This window comes from Diabrotica undecimpunctata, chromosome 6 (assembly GCF_040954645.1).
Source record: "Diabrotica undecimpunctata isolate CICGRU chromosome 6, icDiaUnde3, whole genome shotgun sequence".
Classification (NCBI taxonomy): Eukaryota; Metazoa; Arthropoda; class Insecta; order Coleoptera; family Chrysomelidae; genus Diabrotica; species Diabrotica undecimpunctata.
Genome location: NC_092808.1, coordinates 156,532,978 through 156,560,060, shown reverse-complemented (window position 1 = coordinate 156,560,060; position 27,083 = coordinate 156,532,978). Strand labels below are relative to the sequence as shown.

The window sequence follows — 27,083 nt, the reverse complement described above, 5'->3', positions numbered from 1 at the left end:
GACATAGTTTCTGGATGGTTTTTTGCCCACTTTAAATTTTTTTTACTATTTGATTATATCAGTATGTTGTCTAGCTTATATAATTTTTCCTTTTCTCTCCTCTTCTATTCTTTTTGTCATTCATTTTATCTTATACTTTTTTTCAGTCTACAAAAGATTATAGTAACCTCAAAATACTACAATTGTTAAGAAACTAAAAATAATTGTGGGCGTTAATGGGTTAATTTAACTCTAAAAGACATAACCAAGTTACGTTTTTCTGTTCCAATTTCAATACAAATATTAGAATTGCGTAGAAAAACCCTTTTGTGCGACATAATGGCTCCGAAGCTTTAGTTCCACTTTATCCGAGGCCGTATTAACGTTAAGTGGGGCTAAAACACAAACTACATTTTTAGATAAACATCATTAGAGTTCATAAACGTAAACGAGCGAGCCGAGTATAGTCCAATACTTGGAAAATATGGCGCATAAAAGCTGAAAGTCCTACACTTTTGTGACGTTCAGCAATGGCGAGTAGAAAAATCTGATGATATAAGCATCCTTTATTGCATAATAAACTACATTTAAACGAGAGACTGCGAAATATATACTTTTATTATCCAATTTATTTTTATTTGTCTATAATTATCTTCTGCCGCCCAGATTTTATTCGAACACTATAGCGTTTTATTTAGGCTTACTTATGATCGATAAAAAGTAAATAATCATTTAATCCAAATAGTACGAGAACAAATATTGAAAACAAAACTAGCTGTGGCACTAAAGCTATAGAGACGACGAAAAAATCGTAGTTAGGCTTGGCTGTGAAAACCTTTATTGATACAGCTTGTGGGTAATTCAGTCTTCACCATTTTTACTAGTTAGGTACCCTACTCGACGTACTCTACTTATTTTTTCAAAGAACCTGGTTTTAACTTCTATCTTAGTGGGAGCGATTGGAACGCCAAAAATTCTCTATGGGGATCACGACTAACTGCACCGAAAGATATTCTTTTTATTCACAGAACAACCAATATACTGACCAGCAGATAACAACAAAATTCCAGATCTTCTAGATTTTGCACTATTTAAAGGTTTACTTAACACGCATTCAAAAATAGAGCCTAGTGTTGGATCATAGCGCCATAATAATAACATTAAGCACAACTATAATATACAATCAATAACCATTAAGACTATCAAATAAAAAAACTGGGAACAATTTGAAATAGAAAGAAGAGCGCTGGCAAAATGGAAAAGATCTCGAAATTCAGTTGATAAGACACAGCTAAACAGACTAACCCACCAGCTAACGTAAGCGCTAAAATAACTTGTAACTGGTGAGGTCCATTTTTTGTTACGTGTATGGTAAGTTGGGGTCATACTGACACCAATTTGTTTTGCAAACTTAGACACTGATAGTTGTTTATATTTAAAAAAAATGACTTTAATAACTTAAAGACGTTTATTTTGTTATAACATAAATTTAACAAATATTTGAAACACATCACGCATAAAAAATTAAACTAAGAAACAGCCTCAAAAACTGAGTTATTTTGTAACTAGACTAAACATTATCCTGTAACAAAAAAAATAAAGAACAAAAAAAATTTTTTTTTTCCTAAAACATACACTTTAACATTTAATCTAACCTACCAACACAAAAAAATAACTAAAAACAAAAAACATCATAAAAACTACAATCCATTTTTATAGGCAATCTTTGCAAATGTGTGTTTCACACATATGGCATATTGGCGCTTTGCAACTAACGCAAACTATCTTCGTTTTTCTATCCAATGGTCGTGGACATTTTGAACACTTTACTCTTTTTTGTAAAATGCATTTTTCTGTTCAGGAATGTCTGTTTTAAAATGGGAGCGATATTATGTCTCAGTTACCTTGGAATTTAAGAAATAGTTAGTCTTCTTTCGATATGATCCTGCACAAGCTGCCGAGCCAGAGATTTGTTGAATTCATACCTCGACTTTTGGGGGTTTCCAGGTAGGGATGAGTATATTATAAACGCATTGACGGAAGAAATTTCCAAAATTGTATAAAAACAATTGTACATTCCCATATACCTATATATATATACCCATCCAAAAAGTAATGGGTTCGGGCGTCAGTTAGTGCCATTATCTTTAAGCCATATTTTCGGGATTTTTGAGGCATACACATACGAAATAAACATCTTCTCCAAAATCCAATGAGCATTTCATCAATACAAGCATACTGCACTATGCAATAATTTTTTTTGGTGTTTTCTACAAACTTATTGAAAATTGATGAAATGGGGGAAATGATGAAAAGTTTTTCGGTTTTTTTACGTTCTTTCACCGTAGTTTCGTCATCAAACATAAGCGCTGTCAAAAGTACTAAGAATCGTTTGACTGACATGGTGCATCTAAAAATTTATCTACCAGTACCGTCGGTGGAGAATATCGAACTCAAGTCTTCTGTATTGGATTTAATTCTGGCTGAGTAAAATAACAAACCGATAAACGCTCTCAGTTCAATAATATCTAAATCTTTTAGATCCGTTCTATTACTATCGGTATATTTCGTTCTAATCCTTGCAAGTTGTTCATTTTTTCTAAGAACAATCTCTTCTAAAATATCGTTTATTATTTTACATCCCTAAGCACTTTTCTGGAGACACAATTTCCCAAGAGACTTGGCTGGCCCAATAACCTCAGGAAGATGGGAGTTAATGTTAAAACTTCTTTTTCTTACATTTGAAGGTGGAGCTTCTGCAGTCCATTGTATCGATTTTTGCCATGATACGTTCTCGAAGGGTTTGTTGCTGTTCATGTTAATCCGAGTCCGAATTAACCTCTGAAGGTTCTGCATTTTGCGGGATATTATCTTCAACATCCAATAGAAGTTTCACGGTTTCCGGCTCCCATTCAATTTCTGAATCAGTTTTGACATAGTCGGGATCATTGTCTAAGTCATCGTTACTGCTGAAATCACTCTCATCCGCGTCTAGAATACTTTGAGCCCATTGTTCAAAAATAGGACCATCGCAATCCATTTTATTATATCGTGACAGGTTCATTTTCAACTGAAAATAAAAAAAAATTATTAAAAAAAAAACGTAACCGGTGAGGTGGGGTCACAGTGTCCCCACATCGCAGTTATTTCCGTGTAATTTGTAAACATTTACTTATTTGCTCACGACTATCCCGCTCGATATCACATAACACAATTACGGAAAGGTACTGAGGCGGTCAAGAAGTCACGCTAAATAAGCTAGGACGTATGTCACTTTCAAAATCTGTTGGGGCTCATATGACCCCGCATCACCAGTTACAGGTTAAGCTCGTAATGACACTTTTAATTTTTATATTAACAATCTCTCTCCAGATGACCACTCTATGTGGAGATAAACTTAAAATTCAAGATTCAAGAAACCAACACTACCAATCCCTCCAATAAGAAAACCTAATATAAGTTGGACGCAGACTGACTATAAAAAAATCTAAGGTATTTGCAGAATATTTAGAAAATATATTTACTCCAAATTTAGGTCAAAACATAAATGGAGGGTTCAGAATAGAAGTAAACCAAGTCCATTTTTTGTCATTTACGAGTTAACAACAGTATAACGTGCATCAACTAGGTAACTTTTCAATGTAATGTAATAATGAACCAAGTTCTAGTTCTAATAATATCTGCTAGACAGTAGCAAGTTCTGGTGTTTACTGACAAATTGTTATTTTCTGTCAGAATACTATTGAACCAAGTCCAGGTAGTGTTTGTTTACTGTGTACAGTTCTGTGTTGACGTGCTTTAAACCTTTATTCATAGCTTTTGACAGTTTATTACACATTATGTTTGTTGGCTTGTTATATTATGCGATGGATATTTTATCTGGAGCAGGTAAAGAGTGGTCGCTAGGCGAATTTGACACAGATAAATACAGTGTTGTTTTAAGTTAGTTTAGGATTGTTACTCAAAGTGTTTCATATATCATTTTATAAATCAAGAGAGAAAGGTATTTAAATCCATGAAATAATATTTCAATAAGTTTTGAACTACGACTAAAACCTAAGAAAGAATATTTTAGTGCTTGATGAGAGCGGACGATAAAATCATATGTTTAAAATAAATTGGTTCAAGTGCAAGATTTTTACGAACAGAAAGTTTTTTTTCTTTGTTTCTCTTGACTGTCTCATAGATATGTTTTGTAAGAAAAAATGCGTTTTACAATTTAATTTATTTTAAGGTGATCGTACCTGTCTCGGATACTGCTAACAGTAACATCATTCCTCCCCCTGTCCATTCAGATTGGAAGAATAAAGAGATTTTCCGAAGAAGAAAGGGCCTACGGAGCTTTACTTTTTTACTTTACTACTTTTGGCAACTGGAAATAAGACTTTAATAAGATAACGTAAGCGAAGATATTTCCCTTTGGATATGACTGTGAATGCCCCAAAAATTGCCGTGAGAAGTTCTCTTCTGAAGATACATTCATATTATTTTTTAATTCATTTTGAAAACTGGCAGATTACTTAAAAGAAAACTATTTTTTGCACGGCTTAGTTAAGGCCTTAACTGTCAGTAGGCGTCGGACAAGAGACGGATCAAGAGAAACAAAATCAAAGATGTATCAGAACGTTATTCTAGATGAACATAATATTCAGCTGAGGGTTTGTAAGACCTGCTGTATACCATTTTACAAATAAGTTATTAAAATGATATTGCCAATATTGGCAATATCATTTGAAAGTCGTCTACTTTAAAATGTATAATGTATGTCTGAATTGTCAATATAGATGAGTCAGATAAAATTAAATTATTAGAAGAATTTTTCACCAAGTAACAAAAAATAACAAAATTTGTTTAATTTACTAATGTTTGTATTTTGAAAACGATTTCCGTCAATGTTTCAAGTGAAAATTGAAACGTCAATAAACGTACTTTAACCTTTAATTGTGGCTTATTCCCATTTAAATAGTAATTACTATAATAGTTTAGCTTACTTCATTTTAATTTATATGGAATATAAAACAAATAAACACAAGGTAACTCTCAAATCAAGTTAAAAAAACAAATATAACGTTTACAGCACTCAGCAATTCTATTAATAGAGAATGAAGTGTAATGACGAGATCACGAGTATGTTAAAATTTCAGATTGTATAGTCTAATGGAAAAATAAGTATTTTCCAAAGTTTTCTGTTTTTTTTTAAGTTCTGTATTAAGTACTCTATAATAAGAATAAATTTTACTTTAATTTGTTAGACAACTATAAGATACCTGTCAAAAGACACATGACAATTTAATAATTATATCGGTCTTAGATTTAATTTTTACGTAATTACTTATGTGTTTAAATTAATACTTGAATTTGTTTTGGTACGTCTCTGTAAAATTGATAAGTGTAATATGATTTCGTTGCTTATCGTTAAGTGCTTCGTTAAGTGCGATGTTGCCAATTAATCGCCTTCAATTAAAAATTGTTATTATACGTTATTTATTTTTTCTGTCACCACATATCCCACTTCAAAAACCTTTTTGTCACACCGCTGTTTAATAGGGTGCTTTTTCTTATTTGACCTTGTTTATTTAAACTATATAATGAAAAACATTCCCCAATGACCATTATTTAATTCCATATTTAGTACTAAATATTTGTCGCAGTAAATATTTGTTTCAAGTTATTTATAGTTAGTCGTATCGCAATTGCGGAACGTAATATTGAGTAATGTCTGTGCGAAGCTTGTTTGCAGTCCCATGTACACACGGGTATTTTCGAGTTTGAACATGTATCAACATGCAAATATCCTGCTATTTCATGGCTGGTGCAATTTGTTTATTATTCGTACACGTTTATTGACATCTTTAATCACGTTAATATCATTTCGCTCGTTCAAAATTGTGCTACGAGGGTAGTTCATTATGTTGTTTAAACTCGAAGTATCTCGTGTCATGTGTATGTATAATATATACATCATGAGGTTTGATATAATTAACAAGATATTCATGTAACTACGGTCTTGTATCAGTGTTGGACTAATTTACTGTTCGACATACCTAAATATACATGTTCTATGCTTGAAAGTTGTCTATTTATAATGTTTGTGTCTTATACATTTCTTTCAATTTATCGGTCAACATCCATTGCTTTAACTTTTTTATCGTTTTTATTCTTGTTGTCCAATCTTGTTTATGTCCCCAATTTTACATTAATATTAATGTAAGTAATACACAGTCAAAATTTATAATATATAAATATGATTCATTATTCAATTTTTTCACATGCGAAAATGTCATTTTTTCGTTGTATTACTAGCTACCATTCTACCACAATTTTACAATTATTTTTCATTCTTCAGCCGTTCCTACTAACATTTTAACCCCACTCCATTAGAAATACAGACAGTTGTAAGATAGCAAACAAGAAAGTCTCTCTCTTGCCTGTTAGCTATCGTTTGGTACAGACGTACGGCTCTCTTGCCTGTTGTCAATCGATGAGAACGGACGCTCTCTCTCCCCTGTTGACTGTCGTTTGGTGACAGGGGTGTTTTCTCTACTGTTGACTGTCGCTAACTAATTATCTTTCTCCTGCTTTTAGTTATGCGAAAAATACCGCAAATACTGTTTTAAATCGTGTACAGACGCAAAATGTGCTCTATTTCGTGATCTTAGTGTTAATACCGCGAAACACGTGTTTAGAAACCGGTACCCGGACAGATTCCGCGTATGAAAAATAACCGCGAGTGTAAGCCTATCAATACCGCGAGTGTGTGGACCAAAAATATTGGTAAGACTTTGTATAAACTTAATTTGCTATAATCTGTATAACCTTTTACCACATATCCTAATTTATTTGAACCAGCCCTATGTAATACAGTCCTGATAAACTGAAATTATATTCATAATTTCACATATGTAGACCCTTTTTGTACATTTATTAATGTACTATTTTTTTATTTACCATAAGTATTTTATGTAGTTAATTAGTATTTTAAAAATAATTTTTAAGTTATAAGTTCATCATCATCATCATTGGTGCTACAGCCCTATAAAAGAGCCTCGACCTTCCCAAGTCTATTACGCCAGTCAGTTCTAGCCATTGCCAACTGTTGCCAGTTTGCTGCGCCTATTTGTCTACAATCTTCATCTACACCATCCCTCCATCTTTGTTTTGGTCTACCCCTACTTTTACTTCTCACAGGTTGTGACATAAGGATTCTTCTAGGAGGGTTGTTCTGCTGTGATCTTGCCAGATGTCCTGCCCATCTTAGTCTTCCTATTTTTATTTTTCCTAAGTTATAAGTTAAAACGCAAAATAAATCCTTTTAATTTTACGTGCAATCGCAGAAAATAGAGTAGCAAACGCAAAAAAACAACAAAAAAATACCTTCAGAACAATTTCTGTAATTCTCCTTTGTGTACATTTTGAGATGTAAACCGGGCAAACGTAATTGGATCTTCGCAACGATAAAAGGTACGTCGTGGAAACAATTTTTAACTTTAAGTAAAATTTCAGTGGCTCCTGCGGCACAAAAACTCGTACATTGAACATAGTTCGATCAGAACGGTCCCAAAAAGTAAGAATAAAAGTTCGGGAGCTTTCGCTATAGAATTCAAATGAAATGTAGTTATTCTCTTCTAGCTTTGCACCGAACGGAGGCAATTCGATACAGGTCCGGAATGGATATGTTTAAAAAAATAAGGTTTACGGTTTACTTTGGTTACTATAATTGTATTGTTTGTCTCACAGACATATATATATATATATATATATATATATATATATATATATATATATATATATATATATATTCAGAAATTCTACAGTATTCACTGCCTTCCCTCGCTCAATCGTTTCTCTCTCTGTGGTCCTTCCTCTTTTCCTTCTTTCTATTTGGCTCCATTCCATATATTGGGTTATTCTCTTTATCCATCTGCTGTCGCTAGTTCTTCTTACATGTCCATACCACTTTAGTTTTTTTGTTTTATATATGGGAGTATGTCTGATGATTGGAGAAGCCTGTTGAAGGAGGCCAAGGCCCGATTTGGGCTGTAGCGCCATTAGATGGATGGAGTATGTCTGTTCCTATTGATGTTCTTTGCTTTATTTCGTCATTACTTCTCCTATCCATTCTTGTTACTCTGCAGCATCTTCGCAGGCATTCTATCCCTGTTGCTACTATCTTACTGCTGTTTTCTTGTTTATAATACAATTTTCAGCATCATATGTCATAATAGTTCGTACTAATGTTTTATAAATCTGTGTTTTTGTCTTCATATTTAGGTGTCTTCATATGGCGATCCCAATACTGAGTTAAGTTGTCGGATTGCTGTTCTTGTTTTTGCTTAATTTCTTTCTTTGTTGTTGTCTTTTTCGTGATTATAAATTCCAAGTATTTAAATTTGTCCTTTCCTTTGATTATTATCTGTCGTCAATCTGTAGAAATTCTATGACTTGTTTACTTGTAGATAGGTACTCTGTTTTCGCAAGGTTAATATTTAGGCCAAATCTTCCCACTACTTTATCGTTTTTACCCTTCCGGTTCTGCCGTTAAGATCTCCTGTTACAATTATCTCCACGTTCCTCTTGATTAGCTCTATTTGGTGTTAAAGTTCTTTCGTGAAATTTTCTTTTTCTACTCTCTGTGTATCGTCTGTTGGTGCATATACTTCGAGTATCACTGTATCTTTACCATATATGTTTATATGCATTTTAATTATCCTCTCGTTGATTACCTCGCATGTTCTAACCCTGTTCTACCACTTATTTTTGATTAGTATTCCTACTCCTGCCTTTGCTCTACATTCCTTATTAACTCCGCTCCAGCAGTGATTATAGTCTTCTATTGTTTCCGTTCAATTTCCTTTCTTTTTGGTTTCTGTTATTACTAGTATGTCGATATTGCTTTCTCTAAACTCCTTGATCACTTCCGTCACCTTTTTGTTCTATCCTTGTATATTCCACGTTGCACATATGAATGTTATATCTTTTCTTTAATTTGATTTTTGGTTGAGCTTTAATAAGACTGGGTCTTCCGAACTTCCGGTCTCTTCGCAACATTGTCCCCCCTGTATCCGCTGGGGCTCGCTCTATCAGAGGTGTGGATTTCCACCTGGGGATGTGGGTTCGTATTCGGCTTTTTCATCTTGCGATTTTCGTCCTTCTTACCCTTACGTTTTTCTGTGTGTTAGGCTGCTAATTCCTAACGCCACAACCCCCGTTTGGACGACCTTTGCTTCAGACCCATTCTGGATCAGACGCTGTTGTTTCTTACGCCCTCTCGACCATTATCACTTTTCCAGCTATCCTCTGCTCTTCAGACCATTGACCAGTTTTCACCTGTACCCCAGAAAGGGCCCCTCACAGGGTGTTATCTGCCAGGTCAGCTGAACCCTGGTTTTTTCTAGACGTGTTACTCCTCTATCCCTCCTCTTTTATCCAGGCTTGGGACCGGCTGCATCGGTTATAGAGCTACTTGATTCACCCCATACAAATACAGGCAGAGTTAATAAAATTTTAATGAAGCATAATGCTTTGTAAGGTAATAATGTTAACATAAGTATTAGCACTGAAAGCGCTCATGGCTCATGGCTTGGTTTACAATATTCCTGCATTTCTGTTTGTTCTTTACTTTTTCTTTCCAATTGTGGTACCTCAGAACGTCATAAACTTCATGACTCTATTTATTCCTATGCCCTTTTTTATCACCTATTGTAGCGCTTAAAAAGATTTTAGGCATTCTTACCTGGGTTATTCTTTGGACATGCCCTAACCATCAAAGTCTTTGTGCTCTTACTACTGCAATTATATTAGGCTCCTTACATAATTCACCTAATTTTTTGTTTGTTCCTTGTGTCCACTGATTGTTTATCATTCAGTGTTTGTTATAGTCCAGGTAACTATTAGTAATGTTAATTTTTTTTTAAAATGCAAGATTACATAAATATATCTCTCTCTGTAATTCGGAGGTCTGATTTTTTATTGGAATAGAAATGTTTGCAGTTCTAGAGCTCTAGAGTTCTGTAGTTCTAGACTGGTCTATGTATTAGGTATAATCCTTCAGCCTGAAATGCTTGTTTCCGCTGTTCCATTTTTCCTGTGGGCATACTCATTTAAAAGGTATTTTAAAACTGTATTTGGGTACCATATGTTCAGAACTCATCTTCTATTTATATCACTTATAAAATGAGGCAGGTCCTAATAGTTGCTCCATCAGTTTTTTTTTTGAGACATGGCAAGAAATACGGGTCAAACTAATATTAAAATCCACAACAGATAACTTTCTTACTTACATAGACATTACATAGACCTTACCACATCAATAGTGCATTTATTTATTTTTTAAACGTTGTTTTATGGAACTGTAGAAGTTGATTATGGCTTGCAATATGAGCTTTAACACTGCTTTTTTCAGTTTGTTGATCGTCAAATTTTCTTCAGCCTGAGATAGTTAAGAATTAGGATGTTTTCTTTTTAGCATCATTTTGTTAAATTGTAATTTGAGCTTGTTTGTTCGTTAAAGTTCTTAGGTTTTTTAGCGACTCTATTGCGGGGAATGATATGCTGTTCTCTCGAGGTTTCTTTTACCATTGTGTTCAAAAAGTTCTGATGCTCTGGTTTTATGAAAACTTACTTTGGTCTACTTCCTTACATCTATTTTTGCCTCTTTCCTAATCTTTTTCTGCTGAGCTCACGATAAGCGCTTTTAATTGATTCAGTTCCTGTCTAAATGAGTCTGCTTCTCTCGAGATACCCTCTGATTAAATATTTGAAGCAAAAATAAAGTCCGCAATCAGAGTGTCGTTTGATTTGAGTTTCTGTAATCAGAAGAATCATTATTGAGCTCCCTTCTGAACCATTTTTTTTTCTCTCTTATCATCTTTGTTTTCACGAGTTGGCACGGTGTTGGGACGGTATGCTCTTGCTGTACTTAGGCTATAAATCTCCAGAATTCGGTACCTCTCTGAGGCATGGACTAATGCAAAACTTTTTCACCTCTAGTTTCAACTCTAGCATTAATCTACTGAAAATAACTAAAAAACATCGAACAGCTGTTTAAAAAATTTTCTACTACAATTAGCGAGCAGCAGTAAAAACTGGAAGCAAAGAAAGCGAAATTATCAGGTCAGAAAATGATAGACTTTAATATATAGTCTAAAGAAATCATACTAGAAGTTACTGAGTGAACAATAGCAAAGACAAAATGTAATGGTTAGTCGGAAGAAGATTATCAATAAAGTTCTAGCAGCAGTAAGCAAGAAAAGGAAATACGCTTGCGAGTCTGCAAATACTAGCACGAAAAACGACTACTTTACTAAAACAAAAAAATTATGAAGCCTTTACTAACTATATAAAAATGTACAATGCTTAACTTTTTAAGGTGTATAAAAATAATGAAAAGATCTTGTTATTGATCAAGTAACGAGCTCTGAATGAAGAAAGAAAAAAAGTGGAAATTACAAAAAAATAAAACTGCAATATACTATTTACCATACACCGAAAAAATACGGCCAATACGACTAATAGTTCACGACAAAATAGAAAATAAAATCAGTGTGAAAAAAAACTAATGCCTTATAGCTAAAAACCCAAAGAGAATGTTACTGTTGCAGCTTAAAACAACTCTTTATAGCAGTTATTTCCAAAATCAGATTGATCATGATGACCGCCAACTGCCATAAAAGAAAGGACACTTAAAGATAAAGATTTGCAGCTTCTATTTGACTACTAAATATAAACTGATGAAAAGGACTGATCACTTCCATCTGCCTAAATTCTATATACAAAGATATTCATGATGAAAGACACAAAATGTGGAAGCCAATCCTGATTTCCATGTAGCCCTTGGCATTTGAATGGAACAATTTACATGTTTTTTGTATACCGCGACAAAAACATTCTCACTTCTATCACGCCTATTGCCGAATAAAATGTAAATGCGTCACTGCTGAATGGTGCATTTAAATGGATGCTAGAGTAAAATTACGATTGGCAATGCGTTCCTTCTATTGAGATTTCGAAAAAAACTTTCTCGATTATTGAACAAGAAAGGGAAATGATATTGCGCACTTTGAGGTTGATACAAGCTTAAAGAAGTGATTTGAGAAATGTAAATTTAAAATTGGAGTAGGACTTCTGTTTTTTGTTCTTTGTTTAAGATTAAAATTTTAATTGGTTTTTTTTGCAATGTGACATTTTTGCTGAAGTCGGCAATAATCACGGCAACATCAAGAAACTCGGATTTCTCTCTTCTTTGCTCCATTTTGTCAAGTTTTTTATTTGTGCCACAATTGACTTTTTTTGTCTGTAAGATTTTGAATCTAATGGACAAAAGACCAAAGTTTAAGAATCAAAAGCACGAAATATATAAATGAATTAATAAGGAGATAAGGACTAAAATCGTTATTTGAAATATTAATATTATTTCCCTATAATATTTTAATTAACGGTTTTATCCACTTTTTTGTCTGGGATGAAAAAGTGTACACTAAAAATTCAACAAATAAAGAACTCAGAAGCATTTGAGATGTAGTGCTTTAGACGACTACAAAAATAGTAGAAAAAATCATAAAAACAATTTTAGAAAACTAAAATACTTGGGCCTTATTACTAGTGGTGCGAAATATATAATTTTAACACTTATTATGCAAGGAAAGATCAAAGTTAAAAGAAACGTTAGTCGAAGGACGATTTCCTGACTGGAAAACCTTAACCAATGCTATAATTGCAGCTCGTTGGACCCCTTTTGAACACTTATAAATATTGTAGCAATAGCAATTATGATATCCAATATCCCCTTAAATTTTCTAAACCCTATTTAATTTTATGGAAGCAATTGGATAAAAACCAATTCTGCAACAATATCATGTTTTGTACAAGAGGAAATATCAAAATTTGTTCTTTCAGCAGCTGTTCCTAGCTATAAATCATTGCTTTTTTATCCGATGCTGCTCCATATATGGTCAAGGCAGGACAAAATTTAAAAATATTTTATAACTAATAAACCTATATACCTTTTAAAATTTATACACATTATTGCATCATTTTTACCTTATTTTGCCTTTTCCAGAAGGGGTCGTCCTTTTTTTTTTTAGTGGTTTTTGGAGTTTTGGATGGGAGTAAACGTTAGCAGAAATGCACAGTAAGCTGCTAGCGCAGCGGGAAAGCAGAAGGTAGTTGGGATTTTTTTTTTGAGGAACCTGTAGTAGTACCTTGTCTGTCACCAAATATACAGAAGGAACGGCTCTTGGATTAGTGTTTTTGGCTTGCAGCTTATTTTGTCTGCGATATTTAAGGGGAGTTTCTTTAAGGACGTCGTAATACTCGTAGGAAGTTCATTACCAGTTCAGCGTAAAAGTTTGACTGGTGAGAAAGCAACTTTTTTAGTAGGATTCCTGGTGAGTATGTGCCCTCTGTGAGCGCAAAACGTTTTAAGGATTAGTTTAGCTCTGTAGTTTAGGATATTTATAATTCTTAATACATATCTGCTGAGAGAATGGATTCTATTTTCTATTGTACGCAGATTAGTAAGTTGATGGATCAATGTGTGTTTCCTCATACATTTCCATAATATTTTCCTCTCGGTGGTTAGGAGTTTCGTGGTTTGCCAACTGTTGTGAAGCATAGATACACGCCTTATAGTCGATAATGAGTCTTATAAATGTTTTGTAGTTTTGAAATAATGTTTTGAAACTAGTACCTGCTCTCTTTCCACATAAATCACTCAGGAGATTAGTTCTCTTCCCAACTATATCTATGGTGAGTTGGAAATCTATGTCCCAATTGGAAGTTTTGCTGAATTGTACTTCCAAGAAGAACATAGAGGAAATATAATCTAGCCTTTCTCCTTGGAGAGTCATCCTATATTACAAAGTAAGGGGCCTGAATAGGGTGACCTGGGTTTTGGAAGGGTATAAGTGAATACTTGGTATATTGTACCAGTTCACTATTTTATTCAGTTATAATTGTGCCATGTCGAGTTCAAAAGAGTGCCCCCGTGTCCCTCTAACGAGACGTGTGGAGGGTAATGCCGTGTCATCGGCACACAGCAAGATGTTTTCTGGCCTGTTCAAATAATTGGGAATCTCCTTTAAGAATACAACTTTGATTTAATTTTAAATGTTAAAATTTTATTTTATCTTAAATATTTTAAAATTTTAAATCTTTAAATAACTTTATAAAAAAATGGTGCCAAATATTTTATTTTTATCAGAACCCATGATTGGGAACATGGTTAAAAGACGTTTTTTTCTATTCAGATTATTTCGTAGATTTATAAAATATAATTGCCGCTTTAACGGATGAAAGTACCCAAACTCTTAGAGGCTAAACAAATTTTTAAAAACAACGTTCTGTAGCAGCAACTTTTATTCATTAAATCAAATTTAAGTTTGCTTTAAAAAACTATTACTCAATTAGAATCATTAAAGTTGTAATTGGAAAAGATATTTTTTTAAAGATTTAAAACAATAATTAAAAAAAAATGGGTCCTAAAACCCAAAGTAGTTTTAAATACTAAATTTGGGGCACATAATTTCTGCTGACTCTACAAAGTCGAGCAAGAAGTCTTTCTATTGTTATGTCACGTATTATTTATTTGACATTGAAATAAATCATACAAGTTTTTGGTTAAAACAATGCTATTATCTAGCTTCGACTGTAATCACATGTATCACATGTATCGAATATAACACAAAGACTGTATAAAGAAACACAAGTGCAAATAAAGTTAGGAAATGAAATAACAAAAACAATCACCGCAACAAAAGGCATCAAACAGGGATGTGGTCTCTCACCTACACTTTTTAACATATATATAGATCAGGCTTTGAAAAGATGGTATAGAAAATGCGGAAAAATGGGCATACCAGTACAAGAGAATATATTACATTTACTACTTTTCGCAGATGATCAAGTCATTTTTGCACAAGACAGGGAGGATATGGAATATATGATAAGGAAATTAAAGAAAGAATATGAACTTTGGGGACTCAAGATAAATATGTGCAAGACCGAATACTTCTGTATTGGACCCGAGGTTTCAGATTTGAACTTAAGTCTAAAAGAAGAGACTATTAAGAGTTGTAAGGCTTTTAAGTATTTAGGGTCAATGATTAGCCGAGATGGTACTTGTATGAAAGATATAGAAATGAAAATAGCACGGGGAAAACAAGCCACAAGAGCACTTCATGGAGTGATATGGAACAACAGTCTAACCAAAGAAAACAAAAAGAGGATCTTTTAAAGCATAGTGATGAATTTTACCCTATATGGAGCGGAAGTATGGCCAATGACAACAACAATACGAAATAAAATAAGAACAGTTGAACTGGACTTTATGAGAAGATGTCTATAAATCACAAGAGCGGATAGAATAAGAACGGAGGAAATATGGAACAGAATGGAAGTAAAATGCTCAATTACAAAAAAGTTGGAAAACAGAGCCCTTCTGTGGTACGGGCATGTACAAAAAATGCCAGAGCATAGGTGGCCGAAAAGAATATTAAACTGGGACTGGCCGGGAAGAAGACGGAGAGGAAGACCTGCTACAAGATGGAAAACATACGTCGGAAATGCTATGATAGATAGAGACCTCAGAGAAGGTGACTGGGAGAATAGAGTGCTGTGGAGGACGAAAACGGCGAACTTATAATGGGAAAAGTCGAAGAAGAAGAAGACTGTAATCAATTATAACTTGAATATTCAAAAAAAAACCCTGTGTGCGATATCCCACACTCCGATAGGAGAATAAATTAAAAGAAGAAGATATTATTTACATTATATTATTAACTCAAGTTATACTCATATTTTTTAAAATTGTAGATTTAATTTCCATATTTAGTTGCCCTAACTTAATACTAAAACGTCTTTTATTTGCAACGAAAGTAAAATATTAAAATTAAACAAAATTTCCACTCGCTCTCAAGTTTTCATCAACCGAAAATTCCGATCAACAATTCGGAAGCTTTCATAATGATGTTTTTTTTACTTGAATAACAAAAAGCGATTTTTCGAGATGATTCAATAGCCAAAAAGCAAACACAAATGAGGGGCGGATAAAAATAAGAACGAGAGAATGTGTAGAAAAAGTGTACTTTACATATTTCTGCTTTCATGGGTTAGGATTTTTGCATATGAAACAGCAAACAGCCAAAAATGTTTTTATGCAAGCTTTAAGTAAATTTTTTTAAATAAATTTGGTTGAAGGTTGCGTGCAAAAAATTACAATCGTTTGGATTAGCCTACATTTTTAACAAATACTGTTGGAAAATTAAGTAAAAAAGGTATTCAACACATCAATTATTAACAAATATTACGTCCATATAAGTATCAAAGTAAACAGCTAATCGCAAAAATACACACACTGCTCTCTATTCATACTACACCCTCCCTTCTGTGCTGTAGTCTTCGTCTCGTTTTTTTCCCATATCGTCGATGTAATTATTTGTTGTGATATTCTATCCTTTCTCATTCTCTGTTCCTGACCATACAACATAAACTATTTTGTTTGTAAAATCGGTAAGATAGTTTCGAAACAAATTCAGATTTCTGCTTTAATCTGGAGCCTTTTAAAAATTGCAAGGCATAGGCAGACGTTGATAAAGATGTTAATAGAGATGTTATTCGGATCTACTCTGTATGAGTACAAGAAACAAATTCGTTAAGGGTTTCTGCCTAGTTGAGGAGACATGTCGTGGAATGCAAATTTTAGATTCCCCATGTCTCTATTACCATCTTTATCAACGTCTGGCTATGCCTTGCAATTTTTAGAAGGCTCCAGATTAAAGCAGAAATCTGAATTTGTTTCGAAACTATCTTACCGATTTTTCTATCAGATGTCGCTGTTGCGTCCATAGCGAAGCCATTTTATTGTTGCTTCCTAATAAGACAGAGAAGATTATTTTTCACGTTAAGAACGGCTATGAATAACTGTTCTGATGAGACTTATTAAGTCGAAATACGTATCAACAGATACATAGACGCTTTGTACGTGAAATCAAATCTTTTCTGTCTTTTTCATTTTATTTTGTTTGTATTTCACTAACATTATTTCAAAATTTTAATTGTGTAGCAACGCAAATGGTGGAGATGTTTGGGGTACACGAAATAAACGAGAACGCGTTGCTTAGAAGCGGAAGAAATGTGAGCGTGGTTCCTTGGATATTTCCTTTGTTACACAAACTAAAGTAGAATTGAGGAAAAGAAAAGAAGAGAATAAAAGATAATAAAGCTAAATCAAAAATATTAGATGAACACAATAAAGAAATAAATGTTATTCTATAGGACAAATTTTGAAATTACCTTGAATCTACACTCAATCTAACGAAAACAAACAACTACCTTGATTGAATTTTTTTTCCTCAATAAAACTTTCTGACCTACTTTTATAAAATAAGACATAATGTAATAAGTTAAGTTAATTGAATTAAATTTTTCTTTAGAATCTTAAAGAGTAAGTATTATAATTTTTCCACAAACTTAAAAAAAACTAAACAAAAATTAAGAAATCAAAATCATTTAACATGGTGTTGAAATAATTACATGGTTTTAAAAATGAGGTATTTATCTGGATGGTACAATATTGTCTCGGTCAGAAGAACATAATGCCTTTGTGGAATCTGGATCCACAACTCTAACAAGAGGTAACGTGAAATATATGCATTCCTATTAGTTTTTACATTCATTATTTTCAAAAATTATTGAAACTCCAAAATTTCGTATATCCTGATTTTTTCCAGTAAAGACAAAGTTTCACCAAAAGGAATATAAGTGAAATAACAAAGGTGTTATGTATTTTTTACTTTCTGCAAACAAACAGAGATAAAAGGGCGTTAGTGTTTTTCCACACTAAAAATTTTTACAGAAAAAAAAGGATAACCTTATAAAACCTATAAAAAATAAACAAAAAACTAGCCTAGTGGACTGAGATGAAGATACACTGTACAACCAAATTACACAAAAGTGTAGTATCGAGTGACGATGTGATTTTCTTAGCTATGATTATTTTTATTTTTCAATTGCATTAGATTCGTTTCATGCGGTAACTACCAACCAATCGGAGGAATTACCTGAAACGTAGTTTGAAAAACGGTAACTTAAGTTGAGCTTAAGTAAGATCTCTCTCTTGATGTGCCTATCTGTTACCAATGTTGGCGATCATCATGGCAATCTTTATCTTATCTGCAGCAGCGCGGAAAAGCTGCACAGATGTTGTATCGAACCAGATTCTGAGGTTCTTCAACCAAGATCTTCTTCTTCCTGGACCTATTTTTCCTAATATTTTTTTTTGTTGGATGGCTTGAAGGAGAGCATATATGGATTCATTTTGCATAATATGTCCAAAGAATTGTAACTTTCGAGATTTGATGGTGGTCAGTAACTCTCGGTTCTTATTCACTCTTCTGAGGACCTCCTCATTTGTGACTCGGTTAGTCCACAGGATCTTCGAGTAGTATTCTCCGATATAGCAACATCTCAAATGCTTCCACTTTTCTGCACATATCTTTGGTTAAGTTCCACGATTCAATACCATAAAAAATAACAGAGAAGACGTAGCATCTAAGCATTCTTACTTTTGTATCAAGACAGACGTTGGGAATCATGAAGAAGGCCCCCATCTGATTGAAGGTGGATCTAGCTTTTCCGATGCGTGCTTTAATCGCCTGGTTATTGGTCCATTCTTCACTTGTTATGGTGCCGAGGTAGTTGTAGTGTGTCACTCATTCTACAGGGGATTGATTGACGTAGAGTTGATTGCTTTTTTTATCATTTTCTTGCTTATTATCATAAGCTTCGTCTTCTTGACGTTTATATTGAGTCCATATTGTTGACTGTAATACATGATTTTGTTTATAAAAACTTGTAGGCCTTTTAAGTTGTCCTCAAAGGTGTCATCTGCATATCTGATGTTGTTTAGCCGGTAATCATTTAGTAGAATACCTTTTTTAGTTTCGTGCAAAGCTTCGATAAATATTCTTTCAGAGTACAGATTGAAGATTAAAGGAAACAAAATACAGCCTTGCCTCACTCCACGCATGATTTTTACATACTCGGTAAGTTCACCTTCAACTCTGAGATTTGGTGTCTGAATCTATTAAAGTTTTCTAATTATTTTCAGATCTTGGTTGTTAATTCCTGCTTCTTTTAGTATTTGCATCATCTTGACGTACTGTACTCCATCGCTTTCTTGTAATCAACCGGACATGCGTCGCAGTTAAAGTCTCTGCATCTTTGAAATAAGACTTGTACTGAGAACAAAGCCTCTCTAGTACCAACAGCATTTGTGAACCCGAACTGGTTGGGGGAAATTTGACTTTCATACAGCTTGTAGATTCTCTTATGAATTATCTTTAGGAACAATTTTAGGAGATGACTCACGAGGCTTATAGTACGGTAATCTTTACATTTTTTTGGCTCCTGGTTTATTTGAAAGTACAATAAATTCAGTTTTCAGCCATTCTGTTGGTATTTCTCCAGAATTGTATATGCTGTTGAATATCTTTGTAATTATTGCTATTGGTTCGTTGTCCACTAGTTTGAGTAGTTCTGCTTGTATATTATCATATGTATGGCCTGCCGCTTTGCCATCCTTTAAGTGTGTTATTGCGGAATAAACTTCCATGCTCTAGCTCAAAGGTGTTATTTCTTTGGTCTTCAAATAGTTTTTCTAGATATTCTTTCCACGTTCTTATTTTACTTTGTTTAAGATAATGTTTCCGTCAGAATCAGTTATATTTCCTTTCTGCCTTCGTCTTAGTCCCCCTGTGAGTTCTTTAATTTTCCTATGCACATTGTGACTACTGTACTTTGACTGCAGAGTCTCAATTTCTTCGCATCTTTCCCTTGCTTCATTTTCTTTCGCTACTCTGATTTTCGTTCTCTAATATATTTATGGTTTTATATTTGTCTGGGTAATTTTTGGCTTCCTTTTTCTCGTCCATTACTTTCAGTATCGCATCTGTCATCCATGATTTTTTCTTCATTAATCTATCTATCTTTAAGTGTTTATCATTTACATTTTGCAGCGTTTCTGTAATATGTTTGATTGATTATCCTTCTTTCGATTCGTCTTTAATTGCAGTCACTTCTTCGTTAAGTAAGATCTTAAGAAGAAGTAATTAAATTCAATGCCACTGAATGCCACTTAACATTAGGAAATATTTTATTGTGTGCTTTTAAAATCGTATACCTAAAACTAAAATAACAATAAAAATAAAAAATGATCGATTGTAACTTTAAACCTCGTTTTTATACATTTTACTTATCGTTATCTATTTTGTTTGCAGGTAAGTCTTCAGTTTTTATAGATCGAAAAATGTTTGGTAAGTGATATTCTTTAATTTGTACTTGCATCTTATATTTTGACATCTAATGAAGATTTATATCCTGTTTCTGTTTTTTTTTTATCTCCAAGTATTCGTTATTTACTTAGCTATGGGTGGCATCATAGCCAAGACTGCTTCTACACACACTGAGAAGTATCTTCCTGCTAGCTTATTTAATTTTGGAGATGGACTTCCCGATCTCAAGAAATACTCAAAAAAAATGATCTACAATGGTAATGGAAACTGAAGAACTTAATAAGAGAATTGTATGTAACAATAAAACATTGAACATTTTATTTTCAAAACTTCTACATTATATATATAATGGGCAATCCCGTAAGCCCATTTCTATCAGATATTTTTATGGATCATCTAGAGAAAAATATTATAAAAGATCCCATATTAAAACAGTTTTTATATTGGTGGAGATACGTAGACAATGAACTGGTTGTGGATGTTTCACAGGAACTAACAGGCAACTTGACTAATTTTTATCGTATATTAATTCACTTCATAGTCATATTGAATTTACAATAGAAACAGAACAAACTCAATCCATAATTTTTTTTAAGATTTAAAAATTATCAGACTTAAAAACAAATATGACTTCTCCATATTTCATAAACCTACCCATACGGACACGACTATACACAATTCATCATCCCATCCCACACAACATAAACTGGCAGCCTATCGTAGTATGTTACATAGATTAACAGAAATTCCGATGTCAAAATACAACTTTGAGACAAAACTAAATATCATTAAGCAAATAGCAGTAAACAATGGATAAAACGAACAAACAATTAATAAAATTTTTAATCAAAAACTACACAAGAAAGCCCTGAAATTAGTTTTTCCACCACCAGAGAAAAAAGCCAGTACCTTCTGCTCGATTACCTATGCAGGCAAAATATCAACAAAAATAGCCAAACACATAAAAAGAAAGGAATTACACCAGATTTCAGAACAAACAAAAACTTAGGCCAATATATTAAAAACAACAAGAGCCAAGATAAAAGGGACTTACACAGTGGTGTATACAAACTTAAATGTGGCGACTGCCCAAAAACTGACATCGGTCAAACTCGTAGAAATTTTAATAAACGAATAGCAGAACATAAAAGGGCTTTTAATGATAAAAAAACAGAGTCTACATACGCACTTCACCTTCTAGATCATAATCATTCTTTTAATGACGAATTTCAAATTCTTCACATTCTAAATAAAGGCTTTAAGCTATCTTTATTAGAATCTATGGAAATTAACAAATTAAAAAACACAGATTTAATTCTGAATGACCAACTTGAGTCCGTTCTCAGTTCTCCCCTCCTTAACTTATTTCATTAAAGACTACAAAGTGTAAACGCATAGGTACCAAAAATATATCACTTGAGAAAGTCACTCTGCCGAAACAGCTGTAGTGATAAGATTTTATAATAAATTTTGTGGAAGTTTTGAAAATAAAGTTTTCAGTGTTTTATTGTTACATAAAATAAATTTCCATCAGATAACGGTCGAATCTAGCAATTATTTAATAAGAGAATTAATATTAATCGACATGTCCTTTAGCGATTTACTCAGCAAATATCCTTACTGATGTCAACCTACATAAATATTTATTTAGTTATTATACTTTTTTAAACAACATACACTTAAAGATATTTAATTTATATAAAAATTATTCAATCCAAGCTGTTTCTGTAACAAAGAGATAACAAATGCATTTTTTTTAAATTCACTGCATCCTCTAGACCAACCTCATTCAAGAAGATTGATTACTGTAAGCTAGATATACATTGGAGTGTCGGCATTGTGTATCTTGTGTATTTAAAAACTGCTTTAATGTGCTGTTTTTAGTTTAGGTCGCGGAGAGACGTCTACTAGATAAGCTCTCGCTGATATATGATGCAACTAAGATATACGAAGAATTTTTGTATATATTTACAAGATCTCCATCATTATATTAAAATAACAAATGTTTTCGACTTGTTTTTATTTACTTTTGATTTTATAGTACTAATAAGGGATAAATAAGTTATAAAAGGATTTTAAAAGCAATTTTTTGAAAACCCTGATTCCAAAATTATTATGCAAAACTGATAAATCGATCCTAATGAAATTTGACACGTTTTTAGAACGATCATTTTCAATATACAAATTAATTTTAAACGATCTAAGGATAGTTTTAAGACCGAAATGTTTTGTAAATATATTGGTGTTAAATTATTATTAAGGAAATTTACTTTGCTTAATAAATAATTACCCATTTCACCCACATGTTAAGATCTTTGCCGTTTAATAAAAACCTTTTCCTGTATAAGCGCGTTTTCCTTTAATTTTTGTTGCCTATCATGCGAGCTCTAAATATATCTTAATATGATTAACAAAATCCACAAGGAAAATAATTCCTGCAGCTATCTGTATACCACGTATCACAAAAAAGAGGTTAAATCTTTGTAAATGAGCCACCAAAATATTAGGGTAAAAACCCTTTAAAATATATAAGGTTAACAAAGATTGTACATAATGTTATTATTAATATTTGATGTTTAATATTTTAATTAAATTTTACTTCAGGTAACATACACCCATGCTTTAAGTGAGTTCCAGTGTCCGGAGAGTAAACCTCTTCAAACGGACTTCAGCTGGTAACTGATTGACAAGATACCCATGAACGGTGTCGAAAACAAAATTTCAATGTACCATGAAACAATATTAGTTAAACATAGCATTACTACAGCCAAAAGATTCAAAACTTTGATGATGTTAAAAATGATAACAGCAATCCAGGTGTTAGGATTTAAAAAAAATTTTTAATTATTTAATTTTGGATATAAAAGATGTAAAATTACTGATGTTGTTAAAGGTCATGTTTAAGAGAATGGCGTATGCATTAGGCAGCTTATGTTACACTTTGTCGTATGGAGTGTGGTCTAAAGAGTACAATTTGTGACAAATTAGCTTAGATATATGGAATTGTCCTTTTATGTTGTTCACATCTAGGACAAGGTAAAATTGAATAGTAGATATTTGTAGCTAATATAAGACTTCGTATTTAAATGAAATTGTTTAATACTACTCGTATGGTAAAAAGGTTAATATAAGTGAGTCTAATAAATTGAAAAAAGGGTTAGAAATCTTCCGGCTGAAGGAATTAAAGTTATAACATATGGAATTAATTTAAAATTGAAAAGGCTGAGTTTCTCAGAGACTTGATAAGAATAAAAGTAAAGGAAATGACTAAAGAATAATCTCCAAAATTAAATAATTATTAACTAATATTGTTTCATGGTACATTGACATTTTGTTTTCGACACCGTTCATGGGTATCTTGTCAATCAGTTACCAGCTGAAGTCCGTTTGAAGAGGTTTAATCTCCGGACGCTGGAACTCACTTAAGGCATTGGTATATATTACCTGAAGTAAAATTTAATTAAATATTAAACATCAAATATTAATAATAAAATTATGTACAATCTTTGTTAACCTTATATATTTTAAAGGGTTTTTACCTATAATATTTTGGTGGCTCAGGCATGATAACCTGTAAGTATAACCATTTTGCTTTTTTTAACCTTAGTCAAAATTTTAAACCACGTTTGCTTAAATTAAATGGTTTATACTTATTTTAGGTACTTTTAACCTGATGATGGAACTGTTGTTCCGAAAACGTTCGTGTTATTTGATGTAGCCCTTTTAAGGGTTTTTTGAATATACCCATTTACAAAGATTTAACCTGTTTTTTTTTGTAATATGATTAAGATCATTATGACTCTCCAAAAAAAGGTTTCAGGAAGAAAATTAACTTCAAGGAGTCGTCGTAAAAGTGTTTTGACTCTTTAGTGTGTTAACTAGCCCCTAAACATTGTTGTAGGTACTTCACGATTTTAGTATTTTGCCATTATTTAGTTTTAAATAAATAACGCAACCATACCATCCCCTTCTGTTTGTTAACACAAAAAGTATTTTAATCTCTCTCCATTTCGACGTATAGGTCTCTTCGACATATTCCCCCAGGACAGCTTAAACCGCATCGAGGGGATGTCAACGAAACTCGCAGCGTCAAAAATTGTGCAAACACGCCGTTTCACACTAGCGAGTACTATGTTGTGTTTGTGTCAATCGTTGTAGTTCAAAGCAGGCTTTGAACGCCGGAAAACTGTATGTTATGTATACAGTATAAGTAAATTAAAACACGTAAAAAACGTTAAATATTATCATATGTCAGTCGAGTGATTTTGTCAAAATTTCATAAGCGAAAAAGGCCAAAAGGCAACAAACTTGAATAAAACCAGAAGAAAATTTTTACTCTCGAATGATATTCACTCGAGAATATTTCACGAGACAGTTAATGCACCATGTCAACGAAACATAATTTTTATTTATTTGTTAACAATATTAACCTTTCGTTACTCGCGCTAATTTCCTGTGATCAAATACTGGCACATACTACACAGTGCATAAGACCGGGTCCGAAAATAAGGATCAGTGATATTTTTTAATTTTGCTTTTAAAAATTGTGTACAATTATCTTATTCACTGAATATATGATCATATAATTTTGTAGATATGCATTTGTTCCAACATTATATTACTTTAATAAAAAGTTAGCTAGTTTTCATAGTGATCCAGTAATATATACACAAAACTTGGAAAAAAAATTATTGAATATTGTTAAATTTGTTTACTGGGAATTTAAAGAAATTAATTCAATATACAACAAAACAAAAATAAAGATTAATTTTGTAACAAAAAAAAAAGAAATATTAATTAACACTATCATAACATAAATTACACAATGGTGTAACATGTTCCAAACACAGATATTTTGTTCATATTTGGCAATAATATTTGGTGTTCCTATTTTTCCGCCAATCACAAACAGCACAGCGACCTTGAGTCCCGGGTGTTATGACTGGTACTTGTTCCGCTGGCAAGTCACTTCTCTCCCTAAGCCTTATTTTGATGGTTCCGGGTTCAACAAATTAAAAAAGAAACCATAGGCCATGGTCTTGTGGCGCTGGCGCAATTATATTACTCGCATAATTTATCCACCACATCTACTCCACTCTTCGTCTCATTATATGTAATTATTATCTCAGGTATATTTGTGGTAGGATCAATATCATCTCCATGGTGCATTGTAGAGATGAGTAGGACGTTTTGATTTTTTTTGAATATGCGAAACTAAGGTGATTCCGTCGTAAAAACCAAACATTGAAGAGCCAATGCACCGACCATTATTTTGTACAGATTCTAATGGCAACTGTTTTTAATTTTTTCGAATTGTACCCCCTAAGGTAAATTTTTTTGATTTAAGGCTATCAGCTAGAGGGACACTACAAAACCAATTATCCAGAGTAACATTCCTATTACTCCCATAAATTTGTTTACAAAGTCTTTCTACTACGCCTTGCGTCGCTCTACTAACTTGAAAAGGACCATTTGGTTGTTTTGCGACGTACACTTCCAAGTGGCTGGTATAGAACTGTTTGGGATCCAAAATAGCAAAAATTTTTATGTCATATTTATTTGGCTTGCTAGGAATTTACTGAAACTGCATTTTACTCAAAAAGCTTCTAGTTTTCGTCAATAGTAACATAAGCAGAAAGAGAATAGCATTTTTTAATGTTAATGTTAAGATAAAGAAGACCAATTAAGGTTTTGATTTCCGCAATGTCGGTAGGTTTTGCATCTCTTTGTCTGTTGTAATCATTTGTAATACTCCCAATTTTTATATTTGTATGGTCAACAACTAGATTTAGAATTTCTTTGTCAAAAATGCAATTCCAGATGTCAATGGATGTTTTAACAGCTGACAATCGTACAAATATATTGGTACTGTATGTTCTTACATTCTTCGGTGGACAATGTTTTTTCCACTTTGTTAATTTATCTTTACCTATAAAGTACGGCTCCCTTCTGAAACTAACATTTTCTTCCTCTGTTTAATCGTCTTTAAATTCTTGTTTAATATCACTACATTCAGATCGTTCTTCTACATGGTCAATTTCATTTTGTTCATCGCCATCTTCATACATTTCCTCGTCGGTCGATACTTCCTCAAATAATTTTAATAATCGTTGTTTCTCCTTCTCGTAATCCATATCTGTATACCTATAAATATACAAATATATAAACATTGAAAATAATAAAAAGAACTTATATCACCTTATCTACAGAGTAAAACTTTCGATGTCTGATCCAAAGCACAAAAATGTATGCACAATACTTGCACTCGGTGTACCAGACCGTGTTGCCTAATATTAAAATTACAATGCTCTTTTTTACACTGCACATATACTTCACCCACAGTTGAGCGACGGCTCAATAGGTATATGGAGCAGCAATTTCAAATCCCCACTACAATCAGAGTTACTGAAAACTATTTACAGAGCCCGTCTGACACACCATAGTAAGCTATAGTAGTTTGCCCAATATTTTCTACCAAAGCGTGATTTTGTATATTATTGACCTGTAGTATTTGGGAACTCGATGGTCCAGCTTCATTTTATGTTCTGAGATTTTCGATCAACTCGTGATGACTGGAATTTAGCTGCAGATACGGTTTTAGAGAGCTTGTATTTGACTGACCCGTTAATTTAATTAACTCCTGTTCAGAAATACCGTACTTAAACAAGGCTTGGTTAGTATAATTCCACTTCCAGTACCTTTACGTAAATTTTAACGCCTTTGCGCAGTTCTATGATCACCAGTGAATACAAGTATTCTACTCTATAATTTAATATGATTAATATCCTATTTAGGTTAAGGTTGTCTTTTAAAAAA

The 27,083-nt window shown here is 32.8% G+C and overlaps 1 protein-coding gene across 1 annotated transcript in view; it reads left to right on the top strand.

Annotated features, from left to right (window-relative positions):
- dpr8 (defective proboscis extension response 8) overlaps positions 1 to 27,083 on the top strand; it is an 827,401-nt gene that overhangs the window by 554,016 nt on the left and 246,302 nt on the right. The window lies entirely within an intron of this gene.